General features: G+C 50.6%; 1 protein-coding gene across 4 annotated transcripts in view; it reads left to right on the top strand.

The window, feature by feature from the left end:
- The first annotated feature begins 1,630 nt into the window (after positions 1-1,630).
- LOC142560352 (uncharacterized) overlaps positions 1,631-25,122 on the top strand; it is a 262,537-nt gene continuing 239,045 nt past the window's right edge. For 2 of the 4 annotated variants that reach the window (XM_075672385.1, XM_075672382.1), the window contains exon 1: positions 1,654-1,831. The gene's annotated coding sequence lies outside the window, so the exon portion shown is untranslated. Of the gene's footprint in view, positions 1,832-2,190; positions 2,320-25,122 lie in introns of all 4 variants that reach the window. The other 2 variants (XM_075672383.1, XR_012823349.1) reach the window with 2 other exon arrangements.

The raw sequence follows: 25,122 nt of genomic DNA, 5'->3' as shown, positions 1-25,122 counted from the left end.
GGAGTATGTGGAAACCTTTTCGAGGTACTAGGAACATTAGAGTTTCCTACAATGATCACCAGGAAGTCAGTTTAGTCAATATTTATAACGCGGTACTTTCTTGAAAATGATGAGTTTGCAGAAGGTCGAATTCATGCATTCCGATGTGATGCTCATTGATAGAAATGACGCAGTCAATTCGGTCTTGAAATAGCGTTGATAGTTCTAATCAACTGTTTCACTTTGAACGTCGTCTGCGTACCCTCCCCTTTTTATAGCATGGTAGGACCCACCCATCCTTTCTAAATGCCGTCGACTCTTATCACTCACAACACGCAATTTTAGAGGTAGTGCTCCCAAAGCACATATATACGCTGTCCAGGCTGTGTACACAATAACCCCAACCGAGTTCGTTTCCTGCTCATGCTCAGTGTCGCTGATGGCGCCACCTGGATGCGTTACATCGTCTTCCCCGTCTGGACTTTCAAAGACTCTTTTGAGCTCCCCTACGTCTCGGTCAACATTAAACTGCTACGAACATGTAGCATTGCGCGTAAACAACATGGACAAAAGAATCCCGGACGCATTTCGATGGGGCCGAACTGCGAGTGTGTGCAATGCGTTGGGTGCACATCAAAACTTCCTTGGTGGTAAAATTTCATCCGGAGCCCCTCACTACGGTGTGCCTCATAATGAAGTAGTTGTTTTGGCACGTAAAGCCCCAGAATTCAATACAATGCACCTATTAGTGACTATGTCTATTTCATTTTTGCAGTTCTTAAAAATCGGTGTTGTTTTGTAACCGACCGTTCCAAAATACGAATGGGGATCGCGGTGCAAATAAATAAATAAATAAAAATTGCTGATGTTCATGTACACACCGGCGAGACGAAATTTAGATCTCGCATCGATGACGCCCCTAGTAACCCGACGGGGGCTTGTTTCTTGAGTAAACCGCGCATCAGAGCCGGCGTACCGAAGCAGGGAAAAAAAATAATGTAGCAGTCAAGCGGACAGTCATTTTCGCGCTTTTCAGAAATAAGGAGAAGGAAAGGCGTTTTGCTAAGCTGGAAATGCCTCCGGACAGATGCGTCCTGCGGCGAGGAGCCGATTATCCGAGACGGGAGGAAAGAGCGTGGCTTAAAAAAATGCTCGACAGAAAAGAAATTTCTTTAAAGACGCCGCCAGTCGCGAGGCAGGTATAAAGAAGATGGGTCGTGCCAAGGACAGAAACAAAAGCACCAACAAAAAGAAAAACCAGTTTCTGCTTGTCTGGAATGCTGAGGGGAAGGGTAGCGTGCGCTCCAGGCGGCTCTGATGTTGACGTCGTCTGCTTCGCTGCTCTCATCTGTCCACTGGAGCTCTTTGGCAACCGTAGCTGCGGTCATGTTGTCAAAGTACCAGTTATTTCAAATGCCCAACGTTGTCTTCAGAACTCTTCAAACGAGCTCACAGTATTGCGTCTGCTTAAATGTTTCTGACGTCGTGAATGCTAATGAATAGGTAAATATGCATTATCTGCGCGTGTGTGAGGGAGGTTCAAGCCAGACCAATACAGGGATGGTCAAGAGCGCAGCGCCGCCTTGCTGCAGCGGCGCATTCCGAAGTCAACGTTAGAGGTCGTCCCAGTCGCCGCGAGTTTAGTGCCCCTGCGGCGAGGAGTCGCCACGGGCGATGGCGCGCGTTTCCTCTCAGTCGTTAGCTCGGTGTCTGCATCGTTCGCGTCAGTGCGCTGTTTTGTGGCCGTGTTTGCGTCTCCTAGCGTGCGAATTGTGCCTTTGACACTGCCTGGGACCTTTACACTGACCGCTTGCGGATCGCCCCCAGTATGACACTCGCGTTCAGCTAACCGGTAAGTGCTGCGATGCTGTGTGCGGGACGTTTTCCCGGCTTTTCCCTGAAAGCTGCCACTCCGCGCCGGCGGCTGTTCCGACCGCCCGCTTCGCCGCGACGTGTGTTTGACACCTAGTTTTGGAAACTTGCCGTCGCGCGGTTACCACTGCCTGTCCGTGGCAGGTCGATTAAATGACGGTAAACGAAAGCTGCATGCAAGCCTCAGACGCCACCGTGCTTCTCATAATTTTTCCGTGGTTATTTTTGGGTCTCGTGAGAGACTGTAAAGATCGTACCGGCTTCTTTGCCCGCGAGCGCGAAAACTCGCTAAACCGTGTGGTGGGGCTGGCCTTTGCGGCTTTCCTTTTTTTCTCGCAGAGACCGCGGGCTGCCGAGATCGGAAATCGCCGGTCGCCGCTAGTGAACGAGCTCGGCGCGTGTCGGGCTTGCTCCACTTTTGCGGCCTGGCTAGACGGACGTACTAGTACACGGGCCGAACAGCGCGAGGTACGCCGCACGAGATATCAAAGATTCCGGTTTGCCCGCCGCCTGCCTGCTTCGGGCGCCGTGTCGTGCACGCGTCCTGCCGACTTGTGGTTGTGCCGGCCGGTCGCTGGGTGCCCAACCTTGAAAACGCCGTCGCGTAACCGGGAACAAATTCAAGCCCGTCGAGGGGAAGACAGGACATTAGCAATTCACTGCAATACCTCTGTGCGGGGGTTGCGGAGGCGAGATTGTGCTTCGGTTTTTATGAGACACTCTGTGCGCTTTTTCGTGGTTGGAGTAGATGATCGGCGTAGGTGGTAGTACACTCGAGGGTGCACCACTTCTCTCGCACGGGCTGCGCGTTTCCATTCTCGGGTGGCATCGCGATTGGCTTACGAATTTACTCCGGTGAGTCGCGGTGGTTGGTTCTCATCTAGTCATTTAGTTTAATTTAAGGCAAGATTCGCGAACTTCCAAGATTCCGGCCGTCGTCGTGCAGGCGCCGTTTCGGCAACGAAACTTTCGACCGACGGATTCGCCTGCGACCCTACCACGTGTTGCCGCATCGCCAAGAAGCTGTTGCCTACTGCGTTAGCGATCGTTTTTCTCAGAACCCGGGGTCCGCGACGGTATTATGTACAACGTGGGCGTGGAAAACACCGCGCCGAGCCTGCCCGGATTTGCCGTACAATACACCGGGCTGCCGCACAGCTGCTAACATCGGTGGGGTTTCACGGAGCGTTTGGCCGGTTTGGCCCGTTCGGCGTCCTTTGATCGCGTACGCGGCAGCCGAAGCCGTCGACTACGAGCTCGAGCCTCGCTGTCGGAAAACGAATCTGGCGGGGCAAGGCAGGAGCTGCTACGTTTGCCGTATCCGGCACCATCGTTCTCCGGCCGTTGCTCCCTCGATGATTAGTGTCGCAGTGCTTTCTTATTGACGTGGATGTGTCAATCTGACGAATCGTACGATCTTGTATGGAATTTTTTCTAAACCATTGGCCTGCGAGTGTCGAGGTCTGTCGCCGGCCCCTTGGCCTCCTCGGATTCTCGCAGCTTCTAAGTGACGGGGCGTTTTACGTAGATGTCAATAGCTGGGCAGACAAGTCCGTTCACAGATCTTGTGGCTCAGAGATTTAGCGCAAGGACTGTGCGCCTTCTCGAGTCGTTCGAACGCCTTGCACAAAGTCGCTGTTCGACTGTCGTGCTTTTTTCAATTGGCAGGTCGTACAGTATATATCGTTCGATGGTTTCGCTGCCGCTCGAAACTAATATTGTACCTCTGCAAAACTAGTTCGAACGCCGTGGCCAGATTTCTTCGCTTGGGAGTAGCCTAGTTAACGCTTTAAAGTTCGCGTGTCACGAGAAGCTTTGTCCCCAACGTCGGCGTACTCATCCCGAATACGTGCGTGGGACCTTTTCTGCTTCTACACACTTCATCAATGCCTTTCCAACAAATTGGTTTGGTGACCTCGTTTGAAACTGTATCAGCAGCGTGCATGTTGTCTTAGTGTTGCTGTCAGGCTTGGCCTTCCAACTGCTTATCTCGACCGCACGCGCTAGGTTACGTCGTCGTATCTCTACACGCTGTGGTTCGGATTTCCAACGCCGCCATTTCCAACTCGCGGTCGCTTCTACTTTCGCAACTGCTGCAACGGCGTTTCGTCAGATTCAATTCCTCGGTGTATATTTCAGTGTTGTGAATGGGGCTTGAAAAAAAAAAAAGAAAAGAAACGCCTCCCGGGGCGTGTGCAGCACTACCCCGATCGTGCGCAGTTTCAGGAATGGGAGTGACAATGCGTGGTCCCTGATATGCGATTTAGAAATTTCTGTGCAGGTTCGGTGCAAATATACAAGGTGTTCTTTCTAACGCGAAATACTTTGAGACGAAAGAAAGGGTAAAGGCCGGAAGGTTAACCAGAGCAATACGTTACATTTGCTACCCTTCGCTTAGGGCAGATGAAGGGAAGACGTAAAGATCTGAAGAAGGTAGAGAGGGCGACAGACACAGCACATGGACACTACTACAAACGTTCGTTGTAGTCAATGCTAAAGTCGTTAGGTTTGTTGCCTTTAAGACTTGTAACAAAGCATTCGTAGCCCTCTTTTGCGACTGCTGGTGAAGTCGGTATACCGAAACGATTTGCTCTGACGGTGATGTGACGTCAATCAGCGTAGTTGCGTGGGATGGTCTCTGTGCAGACGCAGCTATAGAATACACCCCGCACTAGCCGTCAGGTTCTCCGCCTGGAACAACGTGAAGTTTTCAAAATAACCGACTGCGCCGCATGGACTGTTCGCTCTGCCTTTGCATCTCGCCAGGACTGCATGCCCTGCTTTGTCGGCTACGGCCAGGAATAGCCTTTACAGAATCTCCTACCTTCCGCATTGGAATGGCAGATGACGCTGCTCGTGGTGTTGGTAGTCGCGAGGAGACCATTAAACACGTTTTTTTGTGACTATTTTAAGTGTATTTAAGCCACTGCCGTTTTCACGGCTAGGCGCACGTTAGCAGCTACAAAAATTTTAATCGTCATCGGGGTAATTGCCTAGAATGTGCTGAGTATGTTTTTACTCAGTCACGTTATGCCACGTGTTGCATTGCATGATTGAAGTCTAGCTGTAGTGAAGTCATGCCCGCTTTCGAGCAATCCTAATCGCTACTTTCCAGATATCCGCCTCAAAATTTGCTAAAGAAATGCACACCTAATATCTGTGGCATGGCTTCACTACTGCTCGACTTCAGCAACCGGTGGCGTTGTGAAATATATCTACTTTTTTTCTCAGGCACGTGCTTGCTCAACCGGTATCCCAGGACCTGTGCAGTCTTCCGTACCGACATGGTCAATCGCGCGGGCCACACTCTTGTAAACCATATTGACAGTCTTCAATGAAAATGGGGCAAAAGAAATATAAAAATCTAGCGGCTTTGAGATGGTGATACGGAATTTTACGGAGCAGACCTCACGTGTTTATCAACTCTTAGCCTTTGCTCTGGCGTGCGTCGTAAAGGGAACGTCAAAAAAGAAACAATAATAAAATAAAGTAACGTATTACGTAAGTAAAATTACCCCTCCACAATACCAAAGAAGGCACTCTTACCGGGAGCGTCGATCTGGTTAAGCCGGAATAGACTGAAGAACGAAAGGCGAGTGGCGATACCATGACGTCATGGATTTTGATGGTGTCTGTTCAGGCCTAGTTAACTGCTTATCGGTAAAGATGTACTGTGTTATGTCCTAAAGTAGACAAAGAGAGAACGTGACAAGTATCAAGAACGGCTTCTGAACCACAGCTGCCAAAATACAAGATACATTTAAATCCGTGACGTCACACTGACCTACCGGTGTCGCGCTTCCGGCGTGCGAAATTAAAGAAATTGCATTTTGACCGTTTTCTCTTCTAATTAATGGTCAACGTGTTTAGCGAAATGAATGAAAATAGTGTTGAAGCAAAATTATGTTAATCCAAATAGCTAGTGTTTCGCTTCTGTCGTGTTGGCTAAACTATACTCGAAGTGGACGTTGCCTTGGCGACAAGTCAGTGCGCGTTATCTAGATACGAATTAACGTTGGAAATAATCATTTTAAGACTCATTTCCTTGTTAGCGATTTGAAGTCGGAACAGTATAACGGTGAAACCGAGTGCTTCAAGCGCGGTTCTCGAGGAACGGTACGCACCTTCAGTCGTCAGACTGAAGATGTGTACCTCCAGTTCACACTTGTCAGCGCTGCATTTCGCCACAATAGACATCGTTACGATATGTGCTGCCCAGAATTACTTTTATTGCCATAGCAACTATATGGACACTGCATGCGCATTTCTGCCGTCGGCGTCGCCGTGAGGTTCCGTATAAACTTCAAGGGTGACAAAATCGTCGCCGCGCGCCGTATGCTGTTGTGCGAGTGAAAGCTTGCGAGGTTGGGCCGGCGATCGCGGCTCGATCCTGCACACGCAGCGGCGGAAAGTGGAGAGGAAGCGCGCCGTCTTTCGTCGCGCTGAAGACTTCGGGGGAAGAAAAGGGAGCATTCTACTCCAGGCGGCTGCGCGCGCCCGGCCGGACTACTGTATCTTAAAAGCGATCTTCGACGAGCAGAGTCCGCGCTCCGCCGTGTTTTCGCGCTTTAGTTCGTGTTGACGCGAGCGACAACACGAAGGTCAGTGCGCTCGCTGCTGCTGCCGCGTTTCCTCACTCCAGCGTTTTGACAGCGAGTTTCCGAGGTGATCGAGAGAGGTGTGTTGGCTTGTGCCCGAGTGACAGCATGCTTTTTTTATGTAGTATGCCTGTGTTTACATGTTTATACGGCCGATGGAACTACTGTCCTTACTTCGTGTAGCTCTCCGCTAATTCGTCATCGCAACCGATGCTTCGCCTTTCGGGCGAAACTGCGATTTTATTTATTTTTAGAATTGCGCAACCTGCTGCGGGTGATCTTCGCCTGCTTCAAGTAATTAAACAAACTGCTATATACGAATGCAATCTGTGTAATAAGTATTTTACGACAAATGGCGGTGATTCCTGCAGCCACAATGAAGTGGCTATTGCTGTACACGCGGCTGCCTTGCGACGAACGGGAACAATTAAACTAATTTCTGGTGTTTTACATGCCTAAACCACGATCTGATTATGAGGCGGCGTCGTAGGGGCCGGACGGCGGATTCGATTTCGACCGCCACAGGTTAACGTGCACCGTAATTTTTTTTCGTATTTCGCGACCGTCGTAATAATGCAGGCGGGAGTTGAACCCGCGACTTCGACGTCGGCAGCGCAACGCCATATAGGCGCTAGCGCTATACCTCGTCGCCGGGTGCGCCGAGAGGAACCGGTGCCGCACGAAAGTTACTCGTTGAAAGCCAGCGTACCGATCGCACTTTTTACAGCAGGTGTGTGGCACCTCCGGCGCTCGCCGCTGCGGCTTGATCCGCTCGATTCGTTTGGAATCAATTAGGCGACGTCCCGAAGCCAACAAGCTGCTAAGTGCTGATCGGACGCGTTTGCCGGCGGATGGCGAGCGCCCGTAGCCGTAGCGAGTCGCGCGCTCTGCGGCTTCGCGCAGCTCGTCGTCTCGTTACCGCGAAGCTTCTTCTTCTTTTTTTTTTTTTGCGTTCTTGTATGCCAGCTGTTTTCCTTCGGCCTTCGCCAATGAGGTGTCCGATATCACGATTGGATGACATGTGCTCTTACCAAGAGTCGTGTCGCGAGGCCTTGTTTTGTGAATACGAGCCCTGATTTTCGCAAGTTTTTTTTTTTTCGTGAGGTGGTGTAGGTCGGGGGCGTGCGACGGCGGGGTTCGACGTGAACTGTTGCCGCAACGCAACGTGTGCGTCGGAGCCCCGCGAATTGCTTTGAAACGCAATCATCAATGATATTGTAATAAAAACTACCTTGCCTATATCCCATTCGTATAAGTGACAACCTATGTGTTCCGCTGTATATTTTTTTTTATATTTTAGTCCTGTAATTCGTAAATTCCGTTTCTCGTGCCGCGTTTCATCGGCTTCACGACGGAGGTCAGCTGAGAGCTTGTACGGCTGCGGCAGTGATAGCCGACGACGTGGTGTCTGAAGGCAGATCGCGTGGGAGCCGTCACTCAGGACGTGTTACAATAACGTGCAAGTTGTAGTTATGTGCGGGAGACAGAAACAACCGTCATTATTAGTCCCGATGGATCTAAGGCCCCGCTCCGGACCTCCTGGTAGACTGATGCCTCCTGGCCCAGCACGTTCCTGACCTGCTGCACCAGAATCGGCCCCCATAGTTTTTCAAACTTTCGCGGGAGAGTGACCCACTCCTCCCAGCTGCCCGGACGCTGGGTGGTGGGTGGTAGTTTCGAAAGAATTGTCTTTCTGAAGACAAAGACAATTGAAAGACAGACAAGAACAAACAAAATTAGGCGAGGGGACCCCCATAGTTTTTCACTTTCGTGGAATAGTGACCCACTCCTCCAAGCTGCCTGGACGCTGGTTTTGTGGTTGGTAGTTTCGAAAGAATTGTCTTTCTATGACAATCGAAGACAGATAACAACAAACTGATGTGAGGCGATCTATGAACTATGAACTAACGTATGATACAATATACTAGAAGACGCTTAATGGAGCTTCGCTGACTTTGGTGTTACTTAAAATGGCGCACAGCTATCTGTGAAGTGACTTTTTTTTTACAAGTGTATTCGTGCGTGTATGAATGCCCGCTTTAGCTTCACACTGTAAACGTTTTCTTTTTAATTTTATTTTCCGGGAAGGCGATTTCGGCGGAATGGAATGTTCAGAGGTAGTAAAGTTTGTAACCCGAGTGCCATAATTCGGTTGCAATGTTTACTCAACACCGTGAGTGGTATTGACAGTGCTGAAATTTTCATATACCTCTGCATGTAAGGATAAGCTTTGAATTATTCCTCTAAGTAATATGTATGTTGTTCTTGATATCCTTTCTTTCTTCTAATTTCTTCTTTCTTTCATTGTGCACCACATATAGAAGGCACGTGCACTGTTATTTTTTTTTAGAGGAGGGGGGGGGGCACATTCATAAACAAATGAATTCAATCGTCGTGTCGCGCTTTCGACGGAATACCCGACAACGACGAAGGCGACGACGCTCTACAAGGAAGCGCGCCGAGGTGGAGAGAGGATTCGCCCTCTGGGGCTAGGCTCCGAAAGCGTGGCAAAATGCCTCCGGAAATGCGGAAAGAGTCCAGGCGCGACGCGCTCGGCGGGGTACATGTAGTCACTACTACGCGAGAGAGAGGGTGGAGACGGAGAGAGAATTCCCTTTCCTTTCTTCCATGTTTCGGGAAGTTGGCAAAATGGACCGCATTCCGCGGGGCGTGAGTTTAAAAAAAAAAGAACGCGCCCGGTTGGTTCTGTTTTCTGCGTGGTCGTCTGCGTTTCGCTCGGTTTGCTGCTTTTTTTTTTTTTATTGGGCCGTCTTTTCTGTCATCTTCCCTTTGTTCTGTTCGGTTTCTTGTCTTTTCTTAACCTTTCCCGTAGGCGTTACCGTATTTGCCCGAGTAAGCTGGCCTAGGAAGAATCCACCCCGCTGTGATGGCCCAGTGGCTATGGTGTTGCGCTGCCGGGCTCGAGGTCGTTGGTTCGAGTCCCGGCGGCGGCGCCGCTGCATTTCGACTGGGGCGCGAAATGCGAATAAGAGAAGAAAGGTGTTCGTGTACTTGTTATTCACGTACGCGTGAAACAAGCGCAGGATGTGAAGATTAATCCTGAGCCCTCCGCTTAGTAACACATCGTTTTTTCTTCTTCTTTTACGTGTGTATCTCTCCATGGGGGCCAAATAAAGGTGAGCAACACACGATCTTTACATTTAATACATTAATGATACATTTAATGAAGGCCACAGGATAGGAAAAAAATTGCCTAAAAACTCGTTTCTCCAAAGGTTGCGACTACTCTTTTCAATACGAATAAAATAGGCGAGTTGGTACGAGTTATTCATGGGAAATGGCGCCACCGAAAAAATAAGAATGCTTTTCGCGTCCGTGTTTTATCTGCTGCGCCATGTACCAAAATTACTATTGAATCGCCGAACATTTTTTATTATTATTATCGCATAGCCTAATACTTACACCAAGTCCCGGGTTTTGTGTTCATTCTCGAATGTGAGCATCGGCATAGGATCGAGTAACTGCGATATTGCGGCATTCCATAGGAGGGGAGATGGGAGAGGGTAGTCTGTCCTCTCCTATAGGCCTCTCGAGGCCCACAGGTTGTCCGTATCGTGATCGGCCCAGCGTCCCTCAGCGGTCTGGAAGGCTGCTTATCTAAGTTTACCTGCCATCGCTAGATGTCGCAAGCGATAACGAAGGGATGAGAAAGAACGCCGGTATGAGCGCAAGGGATTTGTTGCTTTTTTTCGTGTGGATGGCGGTAGACGACGTCTCTCGCTTCAAATCGAGGACCTAGATTTGTACGAAACTGTGTTCTTCTGAGTTTATATGTAGAAAGAAGGAAAACGGTTGGCCCGAAACGAGATTGCTCTTCGCGGAGCGGTCAACCGTGGGATTCTTTTTTTCTGAGCGCGATTGCGTAATGTCGGCGTCGTTGGTGGAGGAAGAACATCTTACTTCCTGCGGAAGGAAAAAAGAAAAAAAAAAACTCAAAAGAAAGGGAACGACGACTCGTTACGTGAGCAGTCGCGCTGCGCGACTGGAGTGCATTCTTGACTGAAGACGTTTTACGGATCTTAGAGGACAGGCAAGTTGTTCATAGTGTTGCGAAACTGGGCGTTTCACTTGACACGTGCATGGACTAGCAGCTTTACTCGACAGATCGTTTAATACGCGTTTTTCACGACCTTTGGATCATTCAGGGAAGCTATACTTTAGTCTGTAGTTTGAACTTAAGGGCAACTCGGCAGCAACATGGCGCGCGTTTGTGACTATGGCAATAGAGTTCTAACTTGGCCGATAGTTTTAAAGTAGTAAACTGTTACGGATGATGCGTGTTTACAGATGAAAGCTAGCAGACGTGACAGACATGGAAAATATCCGCTGAGACTTGTTTTTGGTGCGGTTGTTGCAGCCTCAAAACATAACTCATACCCGCGATGTGGATAGGTCACACTATGGATAGGAACCCGTATGGGTTTCCTTTGTAGCAATTGCTACGAACGGGTGGATGTCTAATTTTCCCTTTATTAATACGTAACACTAGCGCAACTTTTCTGAGGGCTCATTCATAAACATAAACAGCGTAACATCCGGACGCATCAATGGACTTCGCAGAGCAGTGTCTAAATTGTGTCTAAATGACAGGCACCGAGGGACAATATTGTCACGTGGTAGTGACGGTGAAAAAAGCGAAACGGTGAATCGCGAAACTAGCGTTTTATTGGGCGAACTTGTGCCCCCAAAGGAAGTTACACTCAAAGGACAGCAATAGCGGCTAACACGATGGGCGGTCGTCAAAATCTGATCTACCGCTCAAGCGATAGTTATACACCATTCGCGTCGCGCATACATGCAATCAGATTACACATGGAACCATCGATAACATTCCAGAAACTTCCGATACATGCAGGCGGGTCCTCGCTGTGCGATAACATTTGTTAGGCGGTGAAACGGGGTCGCCCGGTAAAGATATAAAGAAGTATACGTGTCAATATGTTCGGTGGATCCTGCCGCTGTCTCTGATAATACCGGATTATCAAACGTTCTAGCGTGAAGATCCTGCTTGATCCATTTAGTACGACTGCCTGGAAAGGCGGCGGTGTACCGGGATCTGAACTTTAGGGCGAATTCTTCACTTGGAGAGTTATTTATTGTTATATTTTTATCTGTCTGATGAGCTCACGTGAATTTCTTTTGTATCTTCCTGGAGGCTATGCACTTAAGCTATGCACGGGTGTTTCAGGTAACCTGAGCCAAAGTTCGGCCTTCGACGCGCGCAAGAGTGCAGTGACGTCATTATTTTCGTTATTCGCGTTCTTTCTTCAATGCAATAAATAAATAAATAAATAAATAAAAGCAGCGTAAGAGATAACGTCATTCAAATAGCTTCATGTGGTGTTTCTAGGCACACTGTACAACTTCTCAAGTACGACTTATGCCTTAAAACGAATATTTACGTTTGTGCTTATTTAAACTTAACTAATTAGCTAATCGATCACGCTTCAAGAAATAATCCGAATAACTCGAGACGGCTGCGAGCAATGTAGCGTTTCGGAATGTCATCCCGTTTGGACCGAAACTGCCGTCAATTGTGCCATCTGTTATGCACCCATTCGTTAAAGATGTCTCTATCAGCAAGTTTCAAACTTCGACGTTTTTGAAGCCGTTTCTCTGCGGACCCTTCATATGTGGTTTTTCTTTGTAGCGAGCGCGTGCTTTCAGGGGCACGCCAGAGTTCCCATATTTTTTTTTTTAGAACGTCGTCGGTATGGAGTAGACATAAAGTATTCCGCGCGTCTTCATCTCGGATGCTTTGTCTGCTGACGTAAGCAATCACGATTGCTGCCATATGCCGTACCACCCTATATAGCATATGGGCTACTGCTTAACGCCTTCTCTCTCTCTCTCTCCCTCCCTTTTTTCTGGTTTGAGTGGCTGACAGCTTTTGACCCTGTAGAATCTAAGTGATGTTTCCTACTTTCTTCATTGCTTTTCTTTTTGCTTGAACCCGTTATGTATTTGCTTTACCGCATTTATGGTGTTTGTGTGTGGAGGGGAGGAGGGTAAGGTCATGTAGGAATGGAGTGAGGTGTTCGGAGTGGTAAATCATCGCCAGACAACAGCCGTGGCAGCAGCAACCAGGCCACGCAGTGTGTTCAAAATTTTTCATCCCCGCGACAGGCGCACAAAAGCTGGAGAGCGCGGCGGCGCCAGAAATCTCTCGCGAGCTGCCGCTTGCTTTTGCTGCCCTGAATGCTCTAGCCGAGTGGGGAGCTTCTTCGTCTTGGCGGCTCCAGGTGAATCGCGATGCGTGTCTGTGTGCGTCTGTGTGTCACACTTGGCAGTTAGGTGACTGTGGGAGTGTACGAGGCCTGGTGTCTCCTATAGAGTGCGCTCTAGAGAACGTGGTCCTTTTCAGGACGTTGGTTCCGAGAAGGTCTTCGTCGAGATATGAAGTGAAAGACACCAGGGACGAGAAAAATAAATGTGTATGGCTCGTGGAGAGAGGGGGCGCTCTCGACTTCCAAAGTTGGTTTTTACCGAGTAATTAAACGTACAAGTCTGAGCCGGAACGTAGATTGGGCCCCTGCTGTATGCATGCACGTAGGTGCAGGAGTAAGTTGACAGCGAATGTTTATATCTGAGTAATAGGCGTATGACCAGGTGCGTTATTCTATTTTTTTTTTTTTTTTTTTTTTAGTGTCGCACGCGACGGAGACTGCCTGTACTGCAAGTCTAAACAGTTAATAACTGCGCGAGATGCTTTACGAGCATGCGCGTGAAATGCGGTATAAGAGTTTTGCGAGGTTTTTTTTTCTCTTTCACCTTTTAGCGCGAGGAAGCTAGTTTCGCACTTTAAATGGTGTGCCGTTCATTTATTAAAGCCCCGCACCGATATGAAGGTATGCCCAGGAGGCTTCTATTTCGCGAAGCACAGTGGCCGCTATTCACAGTGCGGATGCGAGGTTCTCTTTCAGAGCCGCTTCCCTATACAAGCCCAGGCTTCACGCCGTGGGCGGAGCTTCCGAGCTTTCACTGGAAAGAAAGGCTGTGATGGCATTGTGTGACGTCACATCAGCACGTCTACAGTGACGTGACGGCAGCTTCGTTGCGCTGGTACTGTGCGCTTATATCGACGGCGACAGTTACTTCGGCTGTCATCTGCGACAGTAGGTTGAAGTCATTGTCGTACACGTCGACGGTCTAGGATTTGCGTCATTTGTGAATGGTACATATACATTACTTTTTATGCTCTTTCGAGCAACAAGCTATGCAGAAAGGCACCGCTTCGATTCTCGGTCCTTCCTTTTCCACGTGGTGTGTTTGCGCGACGTGAGAATCTCTCTAGATTCCCGAGCAAGCGTAGTTCTCGAAACACAGCAAGGCAACTAGTCTCTTCGCACGTGCATTATCATCGTTAATTGTTGCAATTTTAATGCGCTAGCTCGTTGAATATGGTCGCTTTGAACAGGCGCACCGTTTGAATCCAGAAGGACGGAGGTTCTAGACGAATACATGTAACTACCCCATCATTCCCACGCAGACCAAACCGCCATACTTGCAGCTGCCGTATACACTAGCGCCAAAGTTCCCTCTAGTAATTTTCTGTATAGGAGACGTCCATGGATTATGCGTGGCGTGTGAGATCGGCTGGCGTGCGCTGACCGATCTCGGAGGCTAGGCGTTATACGTCATTCAGGGGAGAGCTCCTATGGGCGGCCTTTGCTTACTTGTGGGTCTACGTGGTCCGCCACTTTCTCTCAGCGACTAGCACGTGCATTTTACACATACTAATGTGCAACAGTCCGGAGAGGAAGGGGGTTTTCCTGCACTCAAATGGAAAGGTCTCTTAAGTTCTGGAACACACGGCTTATAAGCCGCCACCTCGTCAAGTGTGTTAGTGTGTTCCACGGTCCACCCACACGTAGTGCGGTCAGGGCGCTCACGCTAGATGCTCGCGTGACGCATGGAGGACGCCCGCGCGCTCCCTTCAGCTTTCACCCCCTCCCCCCCCCCTTCCATTCTCGCCTCTTCACGCCGTAAGCGGAGCGGGACGCTCACGTAAAAGCGCACCGCCCTCGGCCTCTCCGAATGCGAGGTCGCAGCAGGTCTGCACGATCTCGTTTCTCCCAAAAGAAAACGGTGCGTTTCAGAAAAGGACAGGCATATAATACGATAGTTTTTAGCTTGTCCGTTAGCGTATTACATTCTACGGAATACCGGGAACACAGGAGGGCGTGTACCAGTTATGTCAACTATAGAAGAATATATGCTTTGACAACAAAGAAGACAGCTTCAAACCCCCGGAACGCATTTCTAAGACGTCTCTGCGACCCGACACTATCTCGCGTCGGCAAGAAGGAGCCAAGAAAACCACGTATTATCGCTATTTTCCGGCTTTCTTTGTATGCAGACCCATGAGAAACGCAGCGTAGCTATAAGCGCGTATAGGAAAACGTAACCACTTTTTCCTGCGACAAGACGACCTTTCCCGCCGGGTTTCCAGGCCATCTGCTTAGTCGCCATCTTGTTTGGACAGAAAAGTTATAACAAGGTAGCTTGCGATGTTTATTGCTTCGATACTGTCTTCGCGAAGCTGTCTCTTTACCTGTCGCTTAGTGGTTTAACGGCTGTGGTGTTGCGCTGCTAAGCGCGAGGTCGGAGGATCGAATCCCGGCCGCGGGGGCCGCATTTCGATAACGGCGAAATGCAAAAACGCCCGTGGTCCCGTGCATTGGGGGCGCGCTAAAGAGCCCCTGGTGGCCAAAATTAGTCCGCAGAGTGCCCCACTACGACGTACCTTATAATCGTATCGTGATTTTCGCACGCCAAACCCCTGAATTCAATTCAAGCTCTCTTTTGTCGGCTTCGTCGGAACGGGAACAAGAGCTAAGGCGGTCGCTGTCCGCTTTGCTGTCTATTTCGCCGTCGACTGCGAGCGTTGGAAACGAGCCTTGTTTTTTTTTTTTTTTTTCATACACTGTGCGCCGATTTGCACCCTTAAGTGTGTCCGATTGGTTTACAGTGTAGCAGGCAACGCTGCAAAAGCTACGCAAATATTGCGGTCACGGAAGAGTCTCACTTCGCGCGTTTTGCCCAGGGCACCTGTAATTGATCTGCGACACTTCCTGCGTTTTAACTGCATGCTACGTTTTACAACTTGTTGGACGTGAGGCGCTGTCCGCAGTGAGAGATTTCTGCTGCCGCAGTAATTGGTGTTGGAGCTGGAGGAATGGCCTACTGAAGTCTCCCGATTTTCATCTTTCGAGGATGCCGTTTTTCGTTGCGCTCTTAATACACACATTGCCGCAAGTTTACCCTCAGTAAAACTTGCGGGAGGAAGTTTGTTACCACCTGTTCCATATTAAGAGGACCTCGCGTATAGGATGGTGTGTGCGACCCACCCTTTTAACTGGTGTTCACCTGGTTCAACCTAAGGGTTGATCTTCAGGACATTAAATAAAGTTCATCATACCATACCATACCACACCTGGTTCCACGTCGGAAGACCATAGGACGAGGCCCTGCTGTGGCGCTGTTGGTATTTTCGCTGGGTTATTCGGACTCGGGGGGGGGGGGGGGGGGGGGCCTGCACGCGTGCTTTTGTGATGAGGAATAAACCCGGAGCGATCAATTTTCATTAGCGTCACGCCTTCCTCGCGAAGTATCGAACGAACGGCGAACGAACGTGACCGGGGTGTTTATTCAAATAGCACGGAGGCGAATGCTATAAGACGTACCAGACAGCGGAGGTAAAGAAAGAAAACGTATTTATATATGATGTATGTATCATGCGCCGCAGCAGTCAGTTAGAAGGTGTTGTTAAGGCTTTGTTATTATTTTACTTTGTAGCCTATTTTTCTTCTTTTCCTGCGTGTCATGGCGGTCTTCGAAATGGCTGTGTATAGTATTCACGCCTTGTGTGCTCGCTTTGCGTGTGTCCAAGAATAGCTTCTGTCGGGAGTTTTCGCGCGTCGCAGGAGTATAGAAGAGACGCGTCTCCGTCGCTCACTGCAGACATCTTCGCGTGCGTGCTTTCTTGGAGACGGCAAGATGCGTATGCCGGCCGCAGAAGGCAAGAGAAAGTGTGCTAAAGACCAGTAAACAACAAGAGCAGCGGCCAGCGCGATCGGTCTGGTTCGATGTGCAATAGGCAACAGAATGCAGCGTCGAGATATGCATACGGAGGGACGTTCTGGCAGCTCGTGCGGATATCACACTGCCGCCCCATTCTTTCCTGGGAACACGGGCATCAAAGAAAACGATGGGGGGAGGGGAGGGGGGAGCGACTAGAAATAGGCGAGACCGGAACAGGGCACGACACAGGGGTCGACCGGGGCTGTGCAGCACAACACGGTTGGGTTCTTGCCGAAGGCCCCGCGCCTTGACGGCAGGGCAACGGACCAGTGGCGTGTGTACCAATATAAAGCGCGTGTCTCATTGTGTGTCATTGGATAAATGTGCGCCAGTTTCTTCTCTTCCCGATTTTCCGTCTCAAGTCTTCCTATTGCGGTCGCCTGCGTGACTTTCTTTCTCGTGCTGTTCTCTCTCTTGATAGCGGTAAAACATAAAGTGAGGGGATGGGAGGGTAATGGGGGGGGGGGGCGGCGGAAGATGACAAGGTTGGTTTGGCAGAGGCGATCGCGCGCGCCCGATGGATTGCTGCCTTCCACGTGGCGTGACCACTTAAAGGAGGACGGACGAACGGCCCATAAGGCAGATCGTGCCTGACCCCTGCTTATACCGTACACGTATGACGCGCGGTGTGTCCTACAAGCGTGTGCGGTCGGGAGCTATATACATCGACTCGGCAGCGGCGGCGCGTTGGACAAAACAGCGCGAGAAGGGCGCGAAGTGCGACCGCTTGTTCGCGCGTCGCGTCGAAGGAAGAACACGTGATGTCGTTTGTCGTTTTTTTTGACACTCGAGGAAGGCGCGCTGAATAAGAAAAATGGCGGGAGTGTCTGTGGACGAGTGTATATATGTAGGAGTGTAGGAGAAACGCTTTTAAAAGACTGGCTGCTGACCGCTGTTGCGTGTACAGGGAAAGGTTTCTAAGCGTAGAGGCGATAGCGGCCCGTGTGTTTTATAGGCTTTCTTCGAGGACCCTAACGGAAACCGCACGAAGAGAACACGGTGTAGGTGTTGGAGAGAGCTCCGGGAGGAGCGCGGGCCCCGTTGTGTGTCGTGGTGAAGGAATTGAGCTTGTGATACACAAGGAGAATCGACCGCAAGCGCCGGTTCGAATTATTTTTTCTTCGTACCCCCCCCCCCCCCCCCCCCAAACGCATAATGCGCGAATGCATAGTTCGCGTGTTGCTTTCTAAAAGTACAACTTCCGCGGTCTCGACCCTTCTTTGCCTCGTGTGTCTTTTTGCTCAGCGCGCGGAATCGCTTCATGTAGCTGGACCGAATGGTATATACAACTTAGGAGCAATCTTGTAGCCCGCGTCCTTTTGGCACGTATGCAGTATACGCGCGAGCTTAATATAGCTCCTTGGCATCGTCTCAAACGATCGAAACCCCATGTGCCGGCAATGTGTAGTGGATGGCCTGTGGAACGTTACAGCCTTCGATTCTTGTCGGTCGTAGCGTTGTGCGGTTCGGTCCGCATGTTCGAGGGAGCGCCTCAACGCGCGGCTCTCACTTGGGTTGCGCCCTATCTCCAAGACCTGGGCTGAATCTGTCGGTGCGCACTCCGCATGGGTGCTGAGAGGTGCGAGCCACCGACCACGAGTCATCTGTTGCAAAGCCCTGCGGCTGTGAACTTGCCGGATGTGAAAACCTAGAAAACAATATGTATAGAGATGAGAAACACTCACCTACATTAGCGTGTTCCATTTAACAGTGAACCGCACTGTGCATAATGCGAGTTTGAGACCCGCGCGATATTGCGGGCTGTCTGCCAATGGATATTGTGTTCTTTAGCTTCTGGATGTTGCCACACGATGGAGTCCTTGATAGCGAGCTCTTCTATAGCGTCGTATATATACGTGCTACCGCATTCTCCATTTCAAGACCAACCACGTGGAGTTCCTTTCCAAGTTATCCTGGGGTGTCTGCGGGTTTAGGCCCCTTTACAGCCAGGTCACATTAAATTCACAGAGCCCATCACACCACGACATATTCATTACCACTAGCATGGCGCTCTTTGGCCATACCTGGCCCTTGCGCCATTAAACCTCAAACATCATCAACTCGCTACTATTGGCTGCCCGCGTGCGTCTCGAATGCAACGACACTCCCTCGCCGGCCGTATAGACTTCTTTATATACGCACGTCTTCCCCGTGCTCCACCTGCCGCTGACGCCACGCATTGTTCGTCCACCGAGGCGGGGACGCCGCGCGGCGTGTCGCTGTTGTCGCGATCGGCGTAGTCGTGGTCAGCGGATCACCGCGCCGCCGTCGCCTTCGCGTTCGGGTGATTTTGTGCTCCGTGCGACGGGGGACCCGGTTTCCTGAGGCACGACCCCCTCCTTCGTGTCGGCCGGCAGCGACCGAAGGGCCAGTGAATGCGTATCCCAGAATTACAGTATTAAAAAAAAAACGATACAGAAAAGAAAGGTCGGTGCCCAAAGAACCCCCCTCCCCGCGCTTTCTGTATAGAACCGAATACGTGATTCCGGTCTCTGGTGCTTTTGCGAGCGTTTCTTTTTTTCTTTTTTAGATGGTGTGTGCGATCGTGTTGTAGTTTCAGCGGTGAGTGGTGACGATTGAAAGATTGAAACGCAGTTGCATAAGCGAACTCATTTGGGCTGATTGGTCATGGCTTGTTGATTCATGATTGGTTGTTGACGGTTGTCACACCTTGGAGTTTCTGGCGGCTTTTCTTTCTCTGAGAGAAAGAAACATTTTCCCTTAGCATACCGCCAGCACATCCCCCTTCATCCAGTAATGTTACTAGGCCCAGAACCGCTGTTTGACTCCAGCGCAGTCCTGGGCTTCCTGAAAGATGTTGTATTACATGTTATTAGCCCCACATGTTCATAGCGGGTCTTCTCTTCAGAGGATGCCGCTGTGATAGCTCTTTCGTATAGCACGCGCCTCTAGGCCCTTGTGTTCCAAGGGCTCCGGTGAGGCAGCAGTGCTCCAGGTAATTTTACTATCTCTTATATCTTTTATTCTGCATCATTCATTTACGATGGATTTTAATGTTCAAAGTATTCGTCATGAGTCACTGCCATAATTTTATAGCACGTAGATTTTACGCACTTCACAGCGACAATTTTTAGGCCAGTTTACAGCCAAGTCACATCTCCATAATACATCGTCAACATCACCAATTGTCATGGCGCTCTTTGGCCAAACCTGGCCCTTGCGCCATTAAACACCACATATCATCATCATCATCTTTCTCTTTCTTTGTTTTTCAGAGTTTTCCCAACTTTGACTGGTCGTTTTAAAAAGGTTCGACAGCGTTGCAGAGGTCGCCGTGTAAAAGAGTAAGCACTCTCAGCCGGCCCCAACACGTTTAACGAAGGCTGATTATCGTTGGCTATAACCTCCCTGTCTTTCCTTCCCTGGTTATCGTTGCCATAAGTCCGCTCATCTCTATCAGCACGCCACTCTCTAGCACTTTGCCAAAGTAGACTAATCGAAGCTGCCGTTACCGTCGCTGCGTTGACTCACTTATTGCAGTGTCCTTCCGCCGAACACGAGGTCTCGGGTTCGACTGTCGGTCGTGTGACACCCGTATATATAGCCGAGACGCGCGCGTGGCTAACCGCCTCATCCGTTGGACGGCGCACGGGAAAGACCGACTCGCACTGTTCGGAACTCGAAGAGGAAACTCGTTGGATGTTTATGGGATATGTCTCGCTGGTACTAGTCGTATGATACATCGCGCGTTTTTTACCCACATAGGGAAGGGGGGGGGGGAGTAGTTCGCGCTACAAATGTACAGTGAACACATGTGCGTAATAATGTTCGGAGTGTCGAAACCCTCGTTGGGACGTGTTGGAAACTTTATGGAAGCTCGTTGGCGTGCCTCGTTGGTTCGGCCGGTCGTGTATGACCGATCTGGTGGTTCCTGCGCGCATGCATTTCGTGCACACGCGAATGTTGCTTCCGCGGCACCAAGGGAGTGAGTGAGTGAGCCTGCAGGGGCGACGCGTTCTTCCGGCGTAGGGTGGGTGGGGGGGGGGGGGGAGCCTCGTGATGCAAACGCACTGATTCTCGCGACCGACTGCGGCGGCGACGCAGTGATTGCACCGGCGTCCTGTATCGATGAGCGATCGGCTTCCTATCGGATCGACCTTCGCCGCACTGGCGCAGCGGCAGCCTTGCCACGCGCGCGGCCGAGGCGAGCGTATGTAACGTGGGCCCGTCGGCGCGCGCGCTCGTGTGTCGCCTTGTTTCGCAAGCGAGAACTCCCCGGTCTAGTCCCGTGCCCCTCCCCCCCCCCCCTCTGTCTCTCTCTCCAGATGCGTGCGACGCTGTACTGAAGCTATAGACCTGAAGGTGTCGTCACCCAATCAAGCGGACGAACCCTGAATCAATACGTGTCTCCGTTGCTCCAAAGGCGTACGCGTTCGCGTCTGTACGTCGTCTGCTGCGAGAACTTTTCGAAGATGAAGATGCAAAACGCGTGTCGTTATGGCAAAGCGCTTGACAAAGAAAAGATCGCTGCGAACTGCGTAATCATGTTTGCTTTCTTTTTTTATATTCGCGCTGCGCTAGGATACTTCGCAATAGATTCCTTGCACAGTATACGCCGTAGACCGGGCTGATAATTTATTGATCTCCGTACACGGTTTCAGCATCGTCGATGCGATGCACTATTTACGTTGCCAAAATAGAAATAAAAAAAAAGTTGGTTCGCATGGCGAACTAACTTTTTATCACTTACAGCTGCTAGGCTTCTAAAGAGAACTGGGCGCAGATGAAGCTGTGAAACGAATGGCGTGGGAAAAGTACAGAATTTTCAGCAATAAACGTTTACAGACCGAGAACCGTTTGACTGGTTATTCCAAGTGATTAGCACAGCCGAAACGGCGCGTCATTTGCTCTTTCTAAACATGTTAACGGTTTTCCCGCGTGGTGCACAGTGAATAAGTCAGCTTGTGGTGCGCGTGCCTGTGTGGGCCCGTGTGTGTCTAGATTGATGTATCCTGTTCTGCTTATGCTGGCTTCAGTATACGTCACAAACACCTTTGAGCATGGTGGCATCGTGGCACACACTTCGACGCTCTAAGCCTCCTCGGCGCGCACGTCGTAACTATTACAGCGCTGTACGGTTTTAGTAGTGAGACGCGGGAGTGCGCCCAAATCTTAGATGCGCGAGTTGCTGCTCCCGTGGACGAGGCATTGCCGTGAGTGACGTAAGACCCTTCCTAATAGTCTGTAAGTGGGCGCTGGCGCGTATGTATAATGGAACTTGCGTTGCGTTAGGCCACTAGGCGGGTCCTGCCGGACAATCGATGACCGCGTCGAGGTCGCCCGTGTTACGTGCCCTAGCTTGCTTCCTCGTAATTGTACAGCTCGCCTCGCTATTAGTTAGGCCAATTCTATTGTTCCCTTTCTTCGATTTGACATCCTTTCTTTTTCCTGCTGCTTGTTTTCGTTTAACATCGTTTACGTAAGATTTTTTTATTGCTTTCTTTTACGGGTGGTGTTAGGCGAGTCTTAGCCCCATTGCCTGAGTAATATCAGAGTAATATTGCTTGCTGTTTTAGCGGACCTGTTGCGTAAAGTACTTATCAGGTACGCGACCTCGTAGAGACGTACAAACCGATAACGCAATACGTGCGAATGTGTGAATTGTCGCATAGTGAGACCTTCTAGCTCTTCCGCTATCATGCAGGGAGCGGGAAACGGGGATAGCCAGGAGCAATCTCGTCATTTCTGCAAACGCATAAAATCACACGCAGTCGAGGTCTGAAAAGAGGGAAAGAGAGTAACAAGCAAAGGTAGAGCGGTCTGCCAAACCGACGTCCGGTTTGCTACCCTGCACAGGGAGAGGGGATGAGGGATTAAAAGAAGGTGAAGAGAGAAATTGTTCGCTCCCTGCGTAGTAGGTGCAACATGTCTTCAAGCGAATTTTCACATCTTATCGCATCCGCGGTGTCGTAGTGGTTCCGCGTGCCGGAAAGGCGTCTTCTTATTGTTGTGTTTTCAATTTTGCACCCCATTGGCATATATTGTACTAAATGGCAATAGCGGGTATAACGAAGTAACGAGGCTCGAGTGTAATTGTTTATCGGTAAAAGAGGACTGCATAGTATTTAAATAATTTATATATATATATACACTTTCTGCCGCCCCCTGCTACGCTTCCCGTCCCTTGGAATCCAGTCCGTAACCCTTAATGACCATCGGTTATCTTTCCTCCTCATTACATGTCCTGCCCATGCCCATTTCTTTTTTTTTGATTTCAACTAAGATGTCATTAACTCGCGTTTGTTCCCTCACCCAATCTGCTCTTATCCCTTAACGTTACACCCATCATTCTTCTTTCCATAGCTCGTTACGTCGTCCTCAACTTGAGTAGAACCCTTTTCGTAAGCCTCCAGGTTTCTGCCCCTGGAGGCTTATGACGTTTAGTTTAGGCGACGTTTAGTGATCTCTTATTTCGACGCGGTTGTATACGTCTCTCGGCGACGCCGGGGCTTTCCTGTTTCGGACTGCGCAGTTCGCGGCTTGTCGCCCCGTGCAGTGCAATTATCTTCGCTCGCGCAACTGTGACGCGTCCCCCGCCGAGCTGAAGGTGATGCCGACCGGATCTGCTCGCCTGCGGCGTGCGTGTGTATATGCGGAACCGGCTTCTAGGGGGTCGATTGCGCGCATCGTTCTTCGATGGCCCCCCCCTACCTCATCGCTGCACCGCGATGACGTGGCTGTCCGGTGCGCCAAGGGGTTTCTCCACGCCTTGGCAGCGGTCCCGCAGCGGTGTACATATCTGACGGAGAAACCGGCCGCGGTGTCTGCGGGGAGAGCGTGCTGATAATTGCCGCCCGAGTAATGTAACGCGATATTCATCGGAAACGTTTATTAAGCAGTGGCGATCTGTTCGTCCGAGGCGCGAACTTAGCACGCTTCCGCACGGCGCATAGGGCAAGGGGAAGGGGGAAGGGCTGTGGGTGTATGCGCGGATGGTAGACGGTTTGCGTCATCTAGATTAGCCGATGGGATTACGGGAAGAGCAGGCGGACACCGAAAAACTAAACGCGAGGAACAATGAAAAAGTACACGTACAGTCCTGGCCCGTCTTTCTCTTAGGTGTCCCTACAGTCTTCCTGCGATGTTTTCAGACCTTTACGCACGGTCACACTACAACTTGCATTGAACGCGTTCCACACAGCAACGTAGCCGGAATTGCTACTTTACAATCGCGCAGCAGCTTGCGGACTCGTAAATTGACGAATGAGAGGACTGTTCAGTTCGGGTCGGTATCAGCCGACGCACGTCTTGGCGTTGGCTTCTTGTCCAGTTGTGCCTGCTCGCGTGTTTCCTTTTGCGTCATCAGCAGCGACTCCGGCCATGTGCCTTGTTTTACTGCAGCCGGGAAGTCACGTGAGCTTCCTTCTATCTCGGTAGTGACGTCACGTAGCCGCCTATCAGGCCAATCGAAAATTCGTTAAGAGCTCCTCCGTCCCCTTCAAAGACCTCGCGGTCACTTCTACTTTTGAGCCATCGTTGGGCTCGTATGCTGTACGATATAGCCAGTCTACATTCTCGACGATATCCCGATCGGTTTTGTGAATCCGACGCGTTGACGTTTTGCTGCCCCCTTTGACCATGCGCGTGACCGCCATCTTTCGAAGAGACGGGCTGCCGCTCGTCTAAGCGGGCCATGTCTAGAGGGAAGAGCTTACTTCGTGGCTGTGCTCAGCCACAGGGTACCTCTTGTCTTCCAGCTCTTTTGTTTTCCAGCACCGTCTATACTGATTAAAAACGCGTCTGCCTAGCGATAAGCGCCACACGCCGCGTCTTTTGTCACGTTGTTCAGAGCTACTCTCGAAGCGTCGTGAAAATTAGGGCCTCAGTCTTCTTCCCGCTTTTTGTCCGGCCGCACTTCTGACCGGTTCCCTGCAGCGGGGGGAGGGGGGGGGTGCGGTCGTTAGCCCTGTGATTGTCTCACTTCTTGCGTCTGGAACCGGTGTGCAGCAGTTAAGGCGGCTACACTGAGTTAGACGGAAAGTAACACCGTGCCAGTTCGCCTTCTGCAAAACGCCGACGGTGGAACGCACTTTGGAAGGAAACGGATGGGGACTTTTAAGCACGTGCGTCAGTGCCACAGCCACGTGCTGTCTGCTTAACGGGCGCTGCGTACGTCGGCTGTCATTTGTTAGCTGCATGCGCGTTGAGTAGCGCAAGTTCGAGTCTGTAACTGACAGTGATGAGAAACACAAAAACAAAACCAAGAAACAATCGTGGTGTTAGAACAACACGATGGCTCTCCGCCGTGGCTTAGTTGCTATGGCTTTCTGTTGCTTGAGCGCGATGACCGGGGTTCGATTTCAGACCTTGGCTTGCGCTGCATTCCCACGGGAACGGAATGGAGAAACGTTCTCGTGTTGCATCAACCCCCCCCCCCCCCCCCCCCCGTGCAAGTGATCTTGAGCACGACGGCGACAAGCGACGCGGTGGAGATGGCTGTCGCGTTTGCTCGTCGCCTGCAAGTCAAACCCCACGTGAGCAACGACTTTTAGCGACGTTTCCCGTGGTGTTGCGGATATGAAGGCAGCAAACGCGCGTCGAAACCGCC

Source organism: Dermacentor variabilis, chromosome 10 (assembly GCF_050947875.1).
Source record: "Dermacentor variabilis isolate Ectoservices chromosome 10, ASM5094787v1, whole genome shotgun sequence".
NCBI classification, from domain to species: domain Eukaryota; kingdom Metazoa; phylum Arthropoda; class Arachnida; order Ixodida; family Ixodidae; genus Dermacentor; species Dermacentor variabilis.
This window is presented reverse-complemented; position numbering and strand designations above follow the sequence as displayed.